The 19,605-nt window shown below is 43.5% G+C and overlaps 1 long non-coding RNA gene across 1 annotated transcript in view; it reads left to right on the forward strand.

Annotated features, from left to right (window-relative positions):
* Positions 1-8,059: 8,059 nt before the first annotated feature.
* The window catches only part of LOC126194774 (uncharacterized), a 91,131-nt gene continuing 79,585 nt past the window's right edge, over positions 8,060-19,605 (forward strand). The window contains exon 1 of the long non-coding RNA XR_007538503.1: positions 8,060-8,173. This is a non-coding gene — a long non-coding RNA (uncharacterized LOC126194774). The remainder of the gene's footprint in view (positions 8,174-19,605) is intronic.

The following is a 19,605-nucleotide window of genomic DNA, read 5'->3' on the forward strand; positions in this document are numbered from 1 at the left end:
AGGATATGAAAGGGAAGCAGTGGTTGGGAAGGGAGTGAGAAAGGGTTGTAGCCTCTCCCCGATGGTATTCAATCTGTATATTGAGCAAGCTGTAAAGGAAACAAAAGAAACATTCGGAGTAGGAATTAAAATCCATGGAGAAGAAAAAAACTTTGAGATTCGCCGATGACATTGTAATTCTGCCAGAGACAGCAAAGGACTTGGAAGAGCAGTTGAACGGAATTGACAGTGTCTTGAAAGGAGGGTATAAGTCGAACATCAACAAAAGCAAAACGAGGATAATGGAATATAGTCGAATTAAGTCGGGTGATGCTGAGGGAATTAGATTAGGAAATGAGACACTTGAAGTAGTAAAGGAGTTTTGCTATTTGAGGAGCAAAATAACTGATGATGGTCGAAGTGGAGGGGATATAAAATGTAGACTGGCAATGGCAAGGAAAGCGTTTCTGAAGAAAAGAAATTTGTTAACGTTGAGTATTGATTTAAGTGTCAGGAAGTCGTTTCTGAAAGTATTTGTATGGATTGTAGCTATGTATGGAAGTGAAACATGGACGATAAATAGTTTATACAAAAAGAGAATAGAAGCTTTTGAAATGTGCTGCTACAGAAGAATGCTGAACATTAGATGGGTAGATCACATAACAAATGAGGAGGTATTGAATAGAATTGGGAAGAAGAGGAGTTTGTGGCATAACTTGACTAGAAGAAGTGATCGGTTGGTAGGACATGTTCTGAGGCATCAGGGGATCACCAATTTAGTACTGGAGGGCAGCGTGGAGGGTAAAAATCGTAGAGGGAGACCAAGAGATGAATACAATACGCAGATTCAGAAGGATGTAGGCTGCAGAAGGTACTGGAAGATGAAGAAGCTTGCACAGGATAGAGTAGCATAGAGAGCTGCATCAAACCAGTCTCAGGACTGAAGACTACAACAACAACAACATGTTAATTTTTACCACAGTTCTTAATAGCTTCGGAAAATTTTGATAGTCGTGGCACCATCGTGTTCCAGCCACGGCTTCAGGTCTCAACGAATTGCCTTCTGGATCTTCCATCGCCTATCTTGTGGTCCCATGGTTTATCATGAACAATTATAGGGCTCCACCTGCTGTAATCCTGACGATCTGCGTGTCCGACCAATTGCCACGTCAGTCTTGGAATTCTCTCTGGCATATCTGCTATTTTTTTTCGGCTTCTGATGTCCTCTGATCGAATCTATCCCTGAAGATAATTCCTAACATCTGTCGCCCCATGGCTCTTTGAGTACGCTGCAGTTAACGAGCACTTGCCAGAGTCATAGTTTCTAGTAATAACTCGTAGTATCCACATATTATAGACCTTAAGGTTCAGGTTGTTTGGGACATCTTCATGCTCAGCATAAACCTTAGTTTCTGGAAAGCTACTTAACTCAGTCCTATTCTGCGAGAAATTCCTGCTTGTTAATTGGTTTTTCGTTTTCCCCAGTTTAATTTTCTGGCCAAGACAGATGTATTCATAAACAGCTTCCAAGACTGGTTTCCGCCTGACAGTGGTTGGTTGTCTGAGCTTAGTATTTTTGTTTTATTGAGGCTCATTTCCAAGCCAGTCTTTGCAGAGGCAAGTTTTAGTTGTTGGATTGTACTGTTCAGTTCTTCCGAATCTTCACTTATGACCACAACATCATCGGAAAGCACGATGCTTCAGATATGAGCCGCAGATCTTTATTCCTCTGCTGTTCTTGTCTAGCGATTTGAACACATCTTCCAGCGTAAGGTTAACAGTTTCGGAGAGGTGCTGTCGCCATGGTGAACACTGCCGACTGGGATCTTACCGGAGATAAGTTTGTCATCCACTCCGACTGCAATAGTTGCCTGTACATAAACGTGTTTTAGGAGCTTTGGGTTACACTAAAGCAGTCGAAAGATTATCTAAGATCTAAAAAGGTCAGACGAACCGTGACGTTATACTTAGATGTATTCTCAAGAAGAAGGTGAATAGTCTGGACGTAATCCATGGTCAAAAAATCTGTTTGAAATCCAACTTGCTCAACAGGCTGGCAGGAAATCCAATTCTCTAGTGAGGCTCTTTGTCAAAGTTTTAATCCGGAATGTGTAAAGTTGTGATAAACTACCCAGATAGTAGTTCTCCAAGTTTTCCTTATCATCCTTTTTGAAGAACAGTACCACTTCAGAATATTTCCGTTTTCTGGTATTCTTCCAGATTTGATGCAGCTGTTGATTCGTATCTTGACGGCTTCCACTTAGTTTCATCATTGCATTTGTAATCACGTCCTCCCCAGGGACTTTGTTGTTTTTTTTAATTGTTTTAGTGCACTTTCTACTTCAGCAGTAGTTTACTTCCTGTGCTCCTTCCTGTGTATCTCTCAGGACTACTCTTCCTCGAGTAGCCTGCCAATGGTCGCAGTGTACACCTATTGCCCTAAAAAAGAACACCTAACACAGCACATGTGCGGAGCGTGAGATTTTTAGTATACTCTCGCCCCCTTAAGCGACCGGCTTATTTGTGTACTTAGAAACTGTAAAACTTGGATTTTTGTAAATTTTTACCCACATAATTGTGAATTTTAAAACCGTAAAATTAACAATTAAAATGTTTTTCCTGCCTTCTTACTACGAGACTACAATGGTTGTAGGGGGTAAGTTCGGATAAAATTGGAAACGTAATCTGTTTTTGGATAATCTGTTCAAAATTCTTTTCCTTTCATTACCTTCCCAAGCAAAGGATAACTTACTATTGTTAACGAAAGCTGGAGGCATGAGGGGGCGCGACGATTAAAAAATCGACGAGGAAGCAGTACGTTGGTTGACTCAGGTGAAAAGAAACTGGAATAGACCTGTAATTCACCGCTTGTTCTTTGCTATATTTTCATCAAAATGTTTCAAATCGATATAAAAATTTCATATACTTGAGACTAAAAATCAAAAAGTAATTTTTAAGTACAAATCAACTTCTTTAAAACTATCATCTTTGCAGATATGATTAAAAATGTAATAAAATTCTCATAGACCCACACAGTTTCCAAAGCTCATACAAACGGTCCTAAAATTTTTTGACTTTGAATTTTTAATAATTACGAAAATAGGATCTTTGCGCAGGTCGGTCAAATCATGGGCCAATTATGTTAGTGTTGTTCCCATGCGGGGGTTGGTGTAGTGTGAAGTCTACACAACGCTAATGAGAGGGGCGCGGGCTCAGGTCTCTGTACGGAAGCTCTTTTTAATCTTCGTTATTTACGTTACTTACACTCCAAATAAACCGAAATAATGCTCAGTATATTATGTTTATTAATATTTTCGTAAAAGGCTTGAAAAGCAAAGGCAGAGAAAAATTTCGGATTCAAATTAAATTTCCAGGTAGGGATTTTATTACACGAGCTGGGGTGATAGCCACCGTAAAAACCGGGGAAGCAATAATTTTCCCCGGCATCTTACACGCATAAACACCGCAATATCACACTTAAATGATTGTTTTACGGTTTCTGTAGAAATACAATATGACGATTGAAATGGACATCGCATGGTTACATTAGGGGAGTGAGTTTAGATGAAATCTCTTTAGTGTACAATGACAATCTTCTTCCACCCTGAAAAATCGCGTTGTATAATTGTGGATTTGTTTGCCCTCCCCACGAGTCAATTACCAGATGAAATTTGTTCTCCTGCACGTAGAAATTTCATCACATCACTCAAAAAATTGCTTTTAGATACCTTCTTTGAAAATATTGAGTATTATTTTGGTCTGTTTGCGGTGTAACTGATTTATTTATTAATATATTAAAAACTAAAAACCCGCCTCGATTGCGAAAAAAGCACCTACTGTTAAGTGTTAATCCAGGCTTCGGCGTAGATAACTACACCTTCTTCAGAATAACAATAAAACTACAAGTGCCTAAGAAGACCTTTGTCAATGATTAAAAGAACACCATAGCTAAAGATTTATAAACGAAAAAGAAAAGGAAAACACATACAGTACATATCTACAAAGTCAAAACCACTACTTAACTTAATGGTGTACGCTCCACCTCACACGGCCTATGTTCGATGGGCCATGACCCGTCATAAACTGCAGCTAAAAACGGTCGCTCACTTACAAGCCTGACCCACTATCTATGCACATGCGCAAGACAAGGGAAGTTACTTGAATGCGCATGCGCATACGAATACGAGAAAGTTTATACATGGGTCGGGGCTAAATAGCCCATATATTCCCAACCGTGGATCAACGTGTATCAAAAAATGAAATGAATAGAACAAGAGACGAGCTAAATAGGAGATGAAACCTAAAAATAACCGCATACGGTTGTTTATGCTAGTAAAGAAACTTATATATGAAGCTACCTATGACAACAGGAGGAACTCTTAAAAACTATACCTAAAGCCAGTAGGTAACACTTAACACTAGGTGCTTTTTTCGCAATCGAGGCGGGTTTTTAGTTTTTTAATATGTTAACCAACGATTGCTGACGCGCTGCGATGTTGTAGGTTATTTATTTATTAACATTACAGAGTCATTACAGAGTCATTTGCTACTACAAACTAGACAATTTTCAGAATTTTAGTACTTTTCTTGTTTCTTACGTAATTAAATTGTTAATCAAAAAAGAAAAAAAAAGAAAAAGCACAAAATACCTGAAGCACAATCGTAAAAAATTACTAATTCTTCAGAAGAAAAATATACACGAAAGGGAAGATTTACATAGCAGAAGAGACCCGCTTACCTGGCTATTTCAAGTGGGAGGGCTTCGGTAAACACTTCGAGCCTGTCTTACATGAATTGGCATACTCACCTCTACTGTAGCTACTGCTGTATGTATGTATGTATGTATCTTGTGGTATTAGCTGTACGTGATCTGTATATAAGGTATGACAAAACTATTTGTTACTACAATTGCTTCCTCCACTTAAATGCTCCGTATGCGGGAGATGACCCTCGGTAGTTGACCTCCAGCCTCGTCTGCCCAAAACGCGCTTCTTACCTACGTAGTGCGCTTGTGTTTGTGTATTTACGTCTTATTATACTGCATACGTACGTTTATGCACAATTTCATTAAGTTCCCATGTACAGTATGCATCATATACATTTCACAAATTACACATTTACATGTTTGAAAACCATGGACGAAAGAACTAAATTCCGGCCGGAGTGGCCGTGCGGTTATAGGCGCTACAGTCTGGAGCCGAGCGTCCGCTACGGTCGCAGGTTCGAATCCTGCCTCGGGCATGGATGTGTGTGATGTCCTTAGGTTAGTTAGGTTTAATTAGTTCTAAGTTCTAGGCGACTGATGACCTCAGAAGTCAAGTCGCATAGTGCTCAGAGCCATTTGAACCAAAGAACTAAATATTTACGTGTCTATTCGTACAAACTGGGAATTTTTTTGTTTTATTTATATTACTAACTTATTTCTAAATTCCATCTCTGTATTACTTGTGATATTGCTGCAGTCATGTGACATGCTAGTATGTCGTATATGTATCTGGTGATACTGCAGTGTTGATGTCATCATCTGTGTCTATACGTTCATCTGTTTCCATATAAACGTTTGAATCTCTGTTGTCCCATGCATCACGTTGTGGCTTAGGGTGGTGTTTCGGGCCGCGATCTTGTAAATGGTCGTTGCTGCTCATACGTGTAGCGCTCCTGACATTTTATCAGTGATTCGGTTAAGCATCCTCCAGTTACTTGGGTCTCTTAACGTTTGCCCTATGTCTTCGGTTTTTTAACGTCCACCTTACGTGTGTGAGTGTATCACATTTTTGTGTTACGTGCTCGGGGATCCACATTCACACATACACTTCGGCTAAGGCCAAAGTGGTCCAGGTGTGTAGGGGAAGGGCTGTGGCCCGCCAGGCAGTGCACCATAACGTTGTTGTGATGCCTCGTGTAAGGAGGAGAAATGCGTACCATCACGTTTCCGACTTTGATAAAGGTCAGATTGTAGCCTGTCGCGATTGCGGTTTATCGTATCGCGACATTGCTGCTCGCGTTGGTCGAGATCCAATGACTGTTAGCAGAATATGGAATCGGTAGGTTCAGTAGGGTAATACGGAACGCCGTGCTGGATCCCAACGGCCTCTTATCACTAGCAGTCGAGATGACAGGAATCTTATCCGCATGGCTGTAATGGATCGTGCAGCCACGTCTCGATCCCTGAGTCAACAGATGGGGACGTTTGCAAGACAACAACCATCTGCTCGAACAGTTCGACGACGTTTGCAGCAGCACGGACTTTCAGCTCGAAGACCGTAGCTGCGGTTACCCTTGACGCTGCATCACAGACAGGAGCGCCTGCGAAGGTATACTCAACGACGAACATGGGTGCACGAATGGCAAAACGTCATTATTTCGGATGAATACAGGTTCTGTTTACAGCATCATGATGGTCGCATCCGTGTTTGGCGACATAGCCGTGAACGCACATTGGAAGCGTGTATTTGTCATCGCCATACTGGCGTATCACCCGGCGTGATGGTATGGGGTGCCATTGGTTACACGTCTCGGTCACCTCTTGTTCGCACAGACGGCACTTTGAACAGTGGACGTGACATTTCAGATGTGTTAGGGAGGGGAGATTAGTGTTTAACGTCCCGTCGACAACGAGGTCATTAGAGACGGAGCGCAAGCTCGGGTGAGGGAAGGATGGGGAAGGAAATCGGCCGTGCCCTTTCAAAGGAACCATCCCGGCATTTGCCTGAAGCGATTTAGGGAAATCACGGAAAACCTAAATCAGGATGGCCGGAGACGGGATTGAACCGTCGTCCTCCCGAATGCGAGTCCAGTATGCTAACCACTGCGCCACCTCGCTCGGTTCAGATGTGTTACAACCCGTGGCTCTACCCGTCAATCGATCCCTGCGAAACCCTACCTTTCAGCAGGATAATGCACGACCGCATGTTGCAGGTCCTGTACGGGCCTTTCTGGATACAGAAAATGTTCGATTGCTGCCCTGGCCAGCACATTCTCCAGATCTCTCACCAATTGAAAACATGTGGTCAATGGTGGCTGAGCAACTGGCTAGTCACAATGCGCCAGCCACTTCCCTTGATGAACTGTGGTATTGTGTTGAAGCTGCATGGGCAGCTGTACCTGCACACGCCATCCAAGCTCTGTTTGACTCAATGGCCAGGCGTATCAAGGCCGTTATTACGGCCAGAGGTGGTTGTTCTGGGCACTGATTTTTCAGGATCTATGCACCCAAATTGCGTGAAAATGTAACCACATGTGAGTTCTAGTATAATATATTTGTCCAATGAATACCCGTTTGTCATCTGCGTTTCTTCTTGGTGTATCAATTTTAATGGCCAGTAGTGTATTTTTCCTAAAAGCTAGGCCATCTCGAGTATCCACTTCCGTTGTAACTACCATTTCTGGCCAGGCCCTGCCGTATTCCATAAATTTGGACGAAATTCGTGATGACGAGTAGCTGCGGTCCCCTTGTGAGTCAGGAAAGCAGAAGCCGGTTTCTTGTGTGTTTTCACCACGTAGCTGGTGAACATCTCACTCGGTAGAACCACAGAAACATTTACGTCACTTGCAGCATGGGAGGTTATGTGGTTTGATTGAAGGTGGACGTATTCCTTGTCTGAGTGGCGTCCACGATACACTTGCCACAATCCAGAAGCTCCCTGAGTTCTTCATGTTCTCGATTATAATGGCATCAGGAACCAGTTTACTCATCGAACGTCTTTTGTGCGAATTAATACAGCAAGGTACAGTCCGTGGAGCAGCAAGGTACTGGGCACCACCTTGGAAGCCGCGCGGAATGCGACACGCTGATTGGTTTATGTTTCCGCCTCGCGGTGCCCGCAGGTTCGACAGCGTCGCCGGGGCACCCGCCGCCGCCGGACTTCGCGACGCTGCCGCTGCACCACCAGCACCAGCCGCACCACCACCAAGCGCACCAGCACGACCACCAGCGCCACCACCGCCACCACTACCCGCAGCCGCCGCCGCCGCCCGCCGTGCCGCCCGCCCCCACGGCCGAGCAGAGGTTCCGCGCGGAGGCCGTCATCGAGGTGGAGAACGGCCGCGGCCGGGCCGCGGCGCCGCCCCCGCCGCCGCCCCCGGGCTGGGACGTGTCGCGCCCCTACAGCGTGCAGTCCACCAAGTCCGCCCCCGACGTCATCGTCACTCACTGACAGCGGTGACACGCCGGGGGCTGGGAGCCGTACCGCAGGTATCCTTGAGATCGGCCGCATGTGTCATTGGTTAGCTTAGCATAGCGGAAATCCCATCAGCAGATTCTCAAATCCACTAGGCGTACTCTTATGTAACTCTGCAGACTTCCGTTGCAACTGAATGTAATCTCTTCTGGGTCGTTAGGCCGCCTCATATCTACACTAATAGAAAACCTGTAAAACCATAGTGTCTGTCTGTCTATGAACTCGTTAATCTCTACTAACACTCGTAAATGAATTTTAACAGAGTTGCAGGTAGCTTGAGCATACGAGGGGCGTCTGAAAAGTCCGTGCAAAGTCCGAGAGATGGCACCACCGGCGGGTATCGAGGTCATGTTTAGTTAGTAGCATCTTTGGAAAGAATGCACACCAAGTTTCAGCCATATTGGTCTATTTCTTTGTGATTGGCATTTGAGTGAATCAAGGAAGTCGAGTGATTGTCAAAAAATGGACGAAGAAGAATTTCGTGTGGTGATTAAACATTACTTTGTGAAAGGCAAAACGCCTCAGGAGACTAAAGAGAAGCTTCATAAACATTATGGTGACTCTGCACCTTCGATTAGAACAGTTTATAAGTGGTTTCAAAATTTTCGGAGTGGCCATACGGGCACAAGTGATGCTGAACGTTCTGGACGCCCTGTGGAGGTAACGACTCCAGAAATCATTGATAAAATCTATGATAAGCTGATGGATGACAGAAGAGTTAAGGTGCATGAGATTGCTAGTGCTGTTAGCATCTCGAATGAACGGGTACATAATATTTTGCATAAATATTAGGACATGAGAAAGCTATCCGCAAGATGGGTTCCGTGGTTGCTCACGCTTGACCAAAATCCGAATCGTGTGAAGTGTTGCAAGGATGGTTTGCAGCTGTTCAGGAAGAATCCGCAGGACTTTAAGCGTCGTTTCGTCACTGTGGATGAAAGATGGATATATTACTACACTCCTCAGACCAAACAACAATCTAAACAATGGGTTACCAAGAGAGAATCTGCACCAAAAAAGGCGAAGACCAGTCCTTCGGCCGGAAAGGCTATGGCGACTGACTTTTCAGATTCGCAAGGGGTTATCCCCATCGAGTATCTGGAAAAGGGTAAAACTATTACAGCTGAATATTATTCATCGTTATTGGACCGTTTGAAAACCGAGCTGCAAGACAAACTACGGTGATTGGACCACAAAAAAAGTCCTTTTCCATCACGTCAATGCACCAGCACACACCTCAGCAGCTGTGGTCGCAAAACTAATGGAAATAGGATTCCAATTCGTTTCACATCCCCCTATTAACCAGACTTGGTTCCGTCGGATTACTGTTTGTTCCCCAATTTGAAGAAATGGCTGGCGGGACAAAGATTTTATTCAAAAGAGGAGGTGATTGACGGAGGACATCGAAAGGGTGCAAAAAAGGGAGGCTCGTTTTGTGTTACCGCGTAATAGGGGAGAGAGTGTGGCAGATATGATACGCGAGTTGGGATGGAAGTCATTAAAGCAAAGACGTTTTTTGTCGCTCCGAGATCTATTCACGAAATTTCAGTCACCAACTTTCTCTTCCGAATGCGAAAATATTTTGTTGGGCCCAACCTACATAGGTAGGAATGATCATAAAAATAAAATGAGAGAAATCAGAGCTCGAACAGAAAGGTTGTTTGTTCGTTTTTCCCACGCGCTGTTCGGGAGTGGAATGGTAGAGAGATGGTATGATTGTGGTTCGATGAACCCTCTGCCAAGCACTTAAATGTGAATTGCAGAGTAATCATGTAGATGTAGATGATTGCAGCAACTAATAGCTATTTTGCAGACTTGAACAATTCATATTATTCGGAACGGATCAACAAATCAGAACAGCGTTGGACGAAGTGTATAAGTCTAAAAGGAGACTATGTCGAAAAATAAAAAAGGTTTACCCCAAACACGGAAGTAGTTTTTATTTTTGCACGGACTTTTCAAACGCCCCTCGTAGTTGTAGAGTGGAAATACAATAACGGGCTAAGTGACATAAAAAAAATTTTTTTTTTGGTTAGAACTGAAAAACCCACCTAAGTGCTATTGTCAACAACCTGAAAAGCGGGCAACGCGCAGCGATCATTTCTAGTACGGCATACGACGCCCGAAAGATAACATGAGCGGTATGTGCCGGCCCACTGTTGAGGCTAAACTGCCACAAAGTTTTGTAGTTGTTTGCAGCGTGCGATAGAGATTTTGCCCAGACTGAAAAACGGAGAGGCTGGAAGAATGTCAGTGTCTCAGGTATCTAGGACCTTGTAAAACTTCTGGAGCATGCGGCACCTAAGAATCCATTTGTGGTTCCTTATGCTCCAGCCTGAGCACTGTTTTATTTTAAAAAAAACGCCGATACACATATGAACAAAGGGACAATAAATATTTCCAAATGTAGTTATATTAAAGGGAAAAAAATTACGCCTGGCGTCGTCAAGACGAGATGAATGTCAAGGTTTTCATAAAAGGGATTACCACCATAATAAATAACTTTGTTTTACCGTCACAACAATGTAAAAACAATTTGTCAGCTGAAAAGAAAAAGGATTTGCAACACATGCTGTATCTGAAAGTAGCTAAAAGAACATTTCTCAAACAGTTAATCAATTAAAATTGCTTTGTGCACTGTAAAATTAAAAGGAGGATTAAAAATAATTTGGTCAAAGGACAGTCTGTCTGTAAAGTGTTTATTATTAAAAACAATAGATACTTACCCCATTTTTGCCGATACCTGCTCTGCATTTATTTTCATTGACAAAAGGTAGGAAACTTAAAAAAATACAATAATTGTGTGACTCTTACTTTAGACAATAAATAAAGAATATTGTTGAGGTCTTTACATCAAAATATTTTTGTTGAAAGAAAAACAATTGAGTAACTGAGAATCAGTTTATTGACACTTAACCCATGACTGATTTCCATTCTACAGTTTGGGCTATCAAAATCGGATGATGAAAAAAAAAAAAAACATCTTCGTTGAAACTTGTAGTAAAACTTTCTTGTCTGTGTGTCCGTCCGTCTGCTTTTCTGAAAACGCTAATCTCCCTAACTATTAGGCACATAGTTATGGGGTTTCCACTGATAACTTCAGCATAACTAGAGGCATTGTACAGGCTATATTTCATCAAAATCGGATGACGTGAAAGAGAGATATCCGGAAGTATTATAAAAATGTATGTATGTATGTTCAGCATCTGCTCCGAAACCACTGGCCCGATATCAAGCAAACTTCTACATCTACATCTACATCCATACTCTGCAAGCCACCTGACGGTGTGTGGCGGAGGGTACCCTCAGTACCTCTATCGGTTCTCCCTTCTATTACAGTCTCGTATTGTTCGTGGAAAGAAGGATTGTCGGTATGCTTCTGTGTGGGCTCTAATCTCTCTGATTTTATCCTCATGGTCTCTTCGCGAGATATACGTAGGAGAGAGCAATATACTGCTTGACTCTTCGGTGAAGGTATGTTCTCGAAACTTTAACAAAAGCCCGTACCAAGCTACTGAGCGTCTCTCCTGCAGAGTCTTCCACTGGAGTTTATCTATCATCTCCGTAACGCTTTCGCGATTACTAAATGATCCTGTAACGAAGCGCGCTGCTCTCCGTTGGATCTTCTCTATCTCTTCAATCAACCCTATCCGGTACAGATCCCACACTGCTGAGCAGTATTCAAGCAGTGGGCGAACAAGCGTACTGTAACCTACTTCCTTTGTTTTCGGATTGCATTTCCTTAGGATTCTTCCAATGAATCTCAGTCTCGCATCTGCTTTACCGACGATCAACTTTATATGATCATTCCATTTTAAATCACTCCTAATGCGTACTCCCAGATAATTTATGGAATTAACTGCTTCCAGTTGCTGACCTGCTATAGTGTAGCTAAATGATAAGGGATCTATCTTTCTATGTATTCGCAGCATATTACACTTGCCTACATTCAGATTCAGTTGCCATTCCCTGCACCATGCGTCAATTCGCTGCAGATCCTCCTGCATTTCAGTACAATTTTCCATTGTTACTACCTCTCGATACAAAAAAATGGTTCAAATGGCTCTGAGCACTATGGGACTCAACTGCTGAGGTCAGTAGTCCCCTAGAACTTAGAACTAGTTAAACCTAACTAACCTAAGGACATCACAAACATCCATGCCCGAGGCAGGATTCGAACCTGCGACCGTAGCGGTCTTGCGGTTCCAGACTGCAGCGCCTTTAACCGCACGGCCACTTCGGCCGGCCCCTCTCGATACACCACAGCATCATCTGCAAAAAGCCTCAGTGAACTTCCGATGTCATCCATCAGGTCATTAATGTATATTGTGAATAGCAACGTTCCTATGACACTCCCCTGCGGCACACCTGAAATCACTCTTACTTCGGAAGACTTCTCTCCATTGAGAATGACATGCTGCGTTCTGTTATCTAGGAACTCCTCAATCCAATCACACAATTGGTCTGATAGTCCATATGCTCTTACTTTGTTCATTAAACGACTGTGGGGAACTGTATCGAACGCTTTGCGGAAGTCAAGAAACACGGCATCTACCTGTGAACCCGTGTCTATGGCCCTCTGAGTCTCGTGGACGAATAGCGTGAGCTGGGTTTCACACTACCGTCTTTTTCGAAACCCATGCTGATTCCTACAGAGTAGATTTCTAGTCACCAGAAAAGTCATTATACTCGAACATAATACGTGCTCCAAAGTTCTACAACTGATCGACGTTAGAGATATAGGTCTAGAGTTCTGCACATCCGTTCGACGTGCCCTTTTCGAATCCTTTGGAACGCTACGCTCTTCTAGAGACCTACGGTACACCGCTGCAAGAAGGGGGGCAAGTTCTTTCGCGTACTCTGTGTAAAACCGAACTGGTATCCCATCAGGTCCAGCGGCCTTTCCTCTTGAGCGATTTTGTTTCTCTATCCCACTGTCGTCTATTTCGATATCTACCATTTTGTCATCTGTGCGACAATCTAGAGAAGGAACTACAGTGCAGTCTTCCTTTGTGAAACAGCTTTGGAAAAAGACATTTAGTATGTCGGCCTTTAGTCTGTCATCCTCTGTTTCAGTACCATTTTGGTCACAGAGTGTCTGGACATTTTGTTTTGATCGACCTATCGCTTTGACATAAGACCAAAATTTCTTAGGATTTTCTGCCAAGTCAGTATATAGAACTTTACTTTCGAATTCATAGAACGCCTCTCGCATAGCCCTCCTCACACTACATTTCGCTTCGCGTAATTTTTGTTTGTCTGCAAGGCTTTGGCTATGTTTATGTTTGCTGTGAAGTTGCCTTTGCTTCCGCAGCAGTTTCCTAACTCGTTTGTTGTACCACGGTGGCTCTTTTCCATCTCTTACGATCTTGCTTGGCACATACTCATCTAACGCATATTGTACGATGGTTTTGAACTTTGTCCACTGATACTCAACACTATCTGTACGTGAGACAAAACTTTTGTGTTGAGCCGTCAGGTACTCTGTAATCTGCTTTTTGTCACTTTTGCTAAACAGAAAAATCTTCCTACCTTTTTTAATATTTCTATTTACGGCTGAAATCATCGATGTAGTAACCGCTTTGTGATCGCTGATTCCCTGTTCTGCGTTAACTGTTTCAAATAGTTCGAGTCTGTTTGTCACCAGGAGGTCTAATATGTATTCGCCACGAGTCGGTTCTCTGTTTAACTGCTCAAGGTAGTTTTCAGATAAAGCACTTTGAAAAATTTCACTGGATTCTTTGTCCCTGCCACCCGTTATGAACGTTTGAGTCTCCCAGTCTATACCCGGCAAATTAAAATCTCCACCCAGAACTATAACATGGTGGGGAACTCTACTCGAAATATTTTCGAAATTATCCTTCAGGTGCTCAGCCACAACAGCTGCTGAGCCTGGGGGCCTATAGAGACATCAAATTACCATGTCTGAGTCTGCTTTAACCGTGACCTTCACCCAAATCATTTCACATTTCGGATCTCCGTCAATTTCCTTCGATACTATTGCACTTCTTATCGCTATAAACACGCCTCCCCCTTCACTGTCCAGCCTGTCTCTGCGGTATACAGCCGGCCGCGGTGGCCGTGCGGTTCTAGGCGCTTCAGTCCAGAACCGCGGGACTGCTACGGTCGCAGGTTCGAATCCTGCCTGGGGCATGGATGTGTGTGATGTCCTTAGGTTAGTTAGGTTTAACTAGTTCTAAGTTCTAGGGGACTGATGACCTAAATGTTAAGTCCCATAGCGCTCAGAGCCATTTGAATCATTTTTTGCGGTGTACATTCCAATCTGAGTTTAGGATTTCATTACTGTTTACGTCTGGTTCCAGCCAACTTTGTGTCCCTAGTACTATATGGGCGTTGTGACCGTTTATTAATGAGAGCAGTTCTGGGACCTTTCTATAGACGCTCGTGCAGTTTACTGTTAGCACATTAATACTGTTATTCCCTGTTGCATTTTGCCTACTCCTACCTTGCCGCGTCTCAGGAGGCGTCTTGTCGGGCCTAGGAAGGGAATTCTCTAACCTAAAAAACCATCATGTGCACTCCACACGTACTCCGCTACCCTTGTAGCCGCTTCTACATCTACATCTACATCTATACTCCGCGAGCCACCTTACGGTGTGTGGCGGAGGGTACTTATTGTACCACTATCTGATCCCCCCTTCCCTGTTCCATTCACGAATTGTGCGTGGGAAGAACGACTGCTTGTAAGTCTCCGTATTTGCTCTAATTTCTCGGATCTTTTCGTTGTGATCATTACGCGAGATATATGTGGGCGGTAGTAATATGTTGCCCATCTCTTCCCGGAATGTGCTCTCTCGTAATTTCGATAATAAACCTCTCCGTATTGCGTAACGCCTTTCTTGAAGTGTCCGCCACTGGAGCTTGTTCAGCATGTCCGTAACGCTCTCGCGCTGACTAAATGTCCCCATGACGAATCGCGCTGCTTTTCGCTGGATCATGTCTATCTCTTCTATTAATCCAACCTGGTAAGGGTCCCATACTGATGAGCAATACTCAAGAATCGGACGAACAAGCGTTTTGTAAGCTACTTCTTTCGTCGATGAGTCACATTTTCTTAGAATTCTTCCTATGAATCTCAACCTGGCGCCTGCTTTTCCCACTATTTGTTTTATGTGATCATTCCACTTCAGATCGCTCCGGATAGTAACTCCTAAGTATTTTACGGTCGTTACCGCTTCCAATGATTTACCACCTATGGCATAATCGTACTGGAATGGATTTCTGCCCCTATGTATGCGCATTATATTACATTTATCTACGTTTAGGGAAAGCTGCCAGCTGTCGCACCATTCATTAATCCTCTGCAGGTCTTCCTGGAGTACGTACGAGTCTTCTGATGTTGCTACTTTCTTGTAGACATCCGTGTCATCTGCAAATAGCCTCACGGAGCTACCGATGTTGTCAACTAAGTCATTTATGTATATTGTAAACAATAAAGGTCCTATCACGCTTCCTTGCGGTACTCCCGAAATTACCTCTACATCTGCAAATTTTGAACCGTTAAGAATGACATGTTGTGTTCTTTCTTCTAGGAAATCCTGAATCCAATCACAAACCTGGTCCGATATTCCGTAAGCTCGTATTTTTTTCACTAAACGTAAGTGCGGAACCGTATCAAATGCCTTCCTGAAGTCCAGGAACACGGCATCAATCTGCTCGCCAGTGTCTACGGCACTGTGAATTTCTTGGACAAATAGGGCGAGCTGAGTTTCACATGATCTCTGTTTGCGGAATCCATGTTGGTTATGATGAAGGAGATTTGTATTATCTAAGAACGTCATAATACGAGAACATAAAACATGTTCCATTATTCTACAACAGATTGACGTAAGCGAAATAGGCCTATAATTATTCGCATCTGATTTATGACCCTTCTTGAAAATGGGAACGACCTGCGCTTTCTTCCAGTCGCTAGGTACTTTACGTTCTTCCAGAGATCTACGATAAATTGCTGATAGAAAGGGGGCAAGTTCTTTAGCATAATCACTGTAGAATCTTACGGGTATCTCGTCTGGTCCGGATGCTTTTCCGCTACTAAGTGATAGCAGTTGTTTTTCAATTCCGATATCGTTTATTTCAATATTTTCCATTTTGGCGTCCGTGCGACGGCTGAAGTCAGGGACCGTGTTACGATTTTCCGCAGTGAAACAGTTTCGGAACACTGAATTCAGTATTTCTGCCTTTCTTCGGTCGTCCTCTGTTTCGGTGCCATCGTGGTCAACGAGTGACTGAATAGGGGACTTAGATCCGCTTACCGATTTTACATATGACCAAAATTTTTAGGGTTCTTGTTTAGATTGTTTGCCAATGTTTTATGTTCGAATTCGTTGAATGCTTCTCTCATTGCTCTCTTTACGCTCTTTTTCGCTTCGTTCAGCTTTTCCTTATCAGCTATGATTCGACTACTCTTAAACCTATGATGAAGCTTTCTTTGTTTCCGTAGTACCTTTCGTACATGATTGTTATACCACGGTGGATCTTTCCCCTCGCTTTGGACCTTAGTCGGTACGAACTTATCTAAGGCGTACTGGACGATGTTTCTGAATTTTTTCCATTTTTGTTCCACATCCTCTTCCTCAGAAATGAACGTTTGATGGTGGTCACTCAGATATTCTGCGATTTGTGCCCTATCACTCTTGTTAAGCAAATATATTTTCCTTCCTTTCTTGGCATTTCTCATTACACTTGTAGTCATTGATGCAACCACTGACTTATGATCACTGATACCCTCTTCTACATTCACGGAGTCGAAAAGTTCCGGTCTATTTGTTGCTATGAGGTCTAAAACGTTAGCTTCACGAGTTGGTTCTCTAACTATCTGCTCGAAGTAATTCTCGGACAAGGCAGTCAGGATAATGTCACAAGAGTCTCTGTCCCTGGCTCCAGTTCTGATTGTGTGACTATCCCATTCTATACCTGGTAGATTGAAGTCTCCCCCTATTACAATAGTATGATCACGAAACTTCTTCACGACGTTCTGCAGGTTCTCTCTGAGGCGCTCAACTACTACGGTTGCTGATGCAGGTGGTCTATAGAAGCATCCGACTATCATATCTGACCCACCTTTGATACTTAACTTAACCCAGATTATTTCACATTCGCATTCGCTAATAACTTCACTGGATATTATTGAATTCTTTACTGCTATAAATACTCCTCCACCATTGGCGTTTATCCTATCCTTGCGGTATATATTCCATTCTGTGTCTAGGATTTCGTTACTGTTCACTTCCGGTTTTAACCAACTTTCCGTTCCTAATACTATATGCGCACTATTTCCTTCAATAAGCGATACTAATTCAGGAACCTTGCCCTGGATACTCCTGCAGTTTACCAATATTACGTTAACTTTTCCTGTTTTTGGTCTCTGAGGACGGACGTTCTTTATCAACGATGCTGATGTTCTCTCTGGTAAGCCGTCAGGTATTTTATCGTTTCGCCCAAGGGGGGGTCCCTCTAACCTAAAAAACCCCCGTGTGCACGCCACACGTACTCTGCTACCCTAGTAGCTGCTTCCGGTGTGTAGTGCACGCCTGACCTGTCTAGGGGGGCCCTACAGTTCTCCACCCAATAACGGAGGTCGATGAATTTGCAACCATTATAGTCGCAGAGTCGTCTGAGCCTCTGGTTTAGACCCTCCACACGGCTCCAAACCAGAGGACCGCGATCGACTCTGGGCACTATGCTGCAGATATTAAGCTCAGCTTGCACTCCGCGTGCGATGCTGGTTGTCTTCACCAAATCAGCCAGCCGCCGGAAGGAACCAAGGATGGCCTCAGAACCCAAGCGGCAGGCGTCATTCGTTCCGACATGTGCCACTATCTGCAGCCGGTCACACCCAGTGCGTTCAATAGCTGCCGGAAGGGCCTGACCTATTCAGGGGGACCCTACATTTCTCCACCCGATAGCGGAGGTCGAGAAATTCACTTGGTACACACATCACTTCCTGTCTGGAAAGAATCTCTGTGGGGATAAGAACCAGCTACCTGTCGAAGGGGTGGGGGTGGGCATGAAAAGATTGTTAAGGCCACGACACGCGAATACGCAGATTCTGTTCAACCTGTATTTGACAACAAGAGCACTTGGTGGCTTGCCACAAACTTTACACATAATTTCAAACCTGTACGAAACTTTCCCACTGATTTCCCCCCCACCCACCCATTCCTCCACCCACATAATGATGAAAGGGAAAAAGTTTATCGCTTACTACATTTATGCTGTTTACTTTCGCATCAGGCACAATGGTTTAATCTCTTACTTCTTTAATACTAACTGTGTTCGCAACACATATTGCGGGCAGTCTTCACACGTATCACTGAGTGCACTTGCAAGGTTTTGTCTACGTACAGCATACAGTTCAGTATATATGACATCAAGAACACTGAGATGAGTGGAAAGCTGCCGCTCCAAGCATGACGTTTTCATTAGTGCTAACCTGCTGAACCGATTTCGATGAAATTTGGTAACGAAGTAGCTGTAACCTTGACGAAGAAAACAGAATATTTTATAAAGCGTGCAATACAGGATAATTCTTGATCTGCAGAGGACTAAGCGAATTATGGAAAAATATTTTCTCTTTGAAAAAGCTACTTACCCTTTGACTTTTGAGCTTTATCGTATTTGTAAAAATGCTTACCCTTGTTCATATGCGTTGGGTGATGCTCGTTTCACAACAATTCCCGCAAACGTCATGTCATTTTGGCGTCAGGCGCAATATCGACAGCCGCACGACAGGCTATCGACTTTGTGACAACGAAAGATACGAATGTTATATCTCCCCGATTCACTCGCAGCAGTTTAAGCTGTCGTCTTAGGTTCCCGTCTAACAACACACTCTAAAGGTGGCACATATACGGAAATAAAACAGCCAAATATTAGTATAAAGGTAGAATATGAATTTTATTGCAGCCAGTTTTTTTCGCAGCATTTAAAACTGTACTCTTAGGTCCCAATCTAACCACATAGTCGAAATCGCTACGTATCCGTAAACAAACAGCGAAATATTTGTGACTAGGAAGAATATAAACGTTATTGTTGCTCCTTTGATTTGCAGTAATTTAAGCAGTCCTCTTAGGTTCTCGCCTAACCACACACTCAGGAAATACCACACATTCGCAAACAAACAGCGAAATGAGGAGACGAGGTACTGGCAGAAGTAAAGCTGTGAGTACCGGGTGTGAGTCGTGCTTCGGTAGCTCAGTTGGTCAAGTTCGCCGGCGGACGGCGTGGAGGTAGGACGTAGTTGGTGTGCGCTGCGCCGTCTGTGCTTCCGCGTGGTAAGTCTTGCGCTTGCTGCGGCTTAAAACTCTGTTATAGAACGCTTCGAGAAGTAATGAGTAGCATGCAGTGATGGCTCAACCAAGTCGAAAAGATACGTTGAAACTTACTTTTGATCCTCGATATGCCAGACCCAAGTCGTTTGAAG

Source organism: Schistocerca nitens, chromosome 7, assembly GCF_023898315.1.
Source record: "Schistocerca nitens isolate TAMUIC-IGC-003100 chromosome 7, iqSchNite1.1, whole genome shotgun sequence".
NCBI lineage: Eukaryota > Metazoa > Arthropoda > Insecta > Orthoptera > Acrididae > Schistocerca > Schistocerca nitens.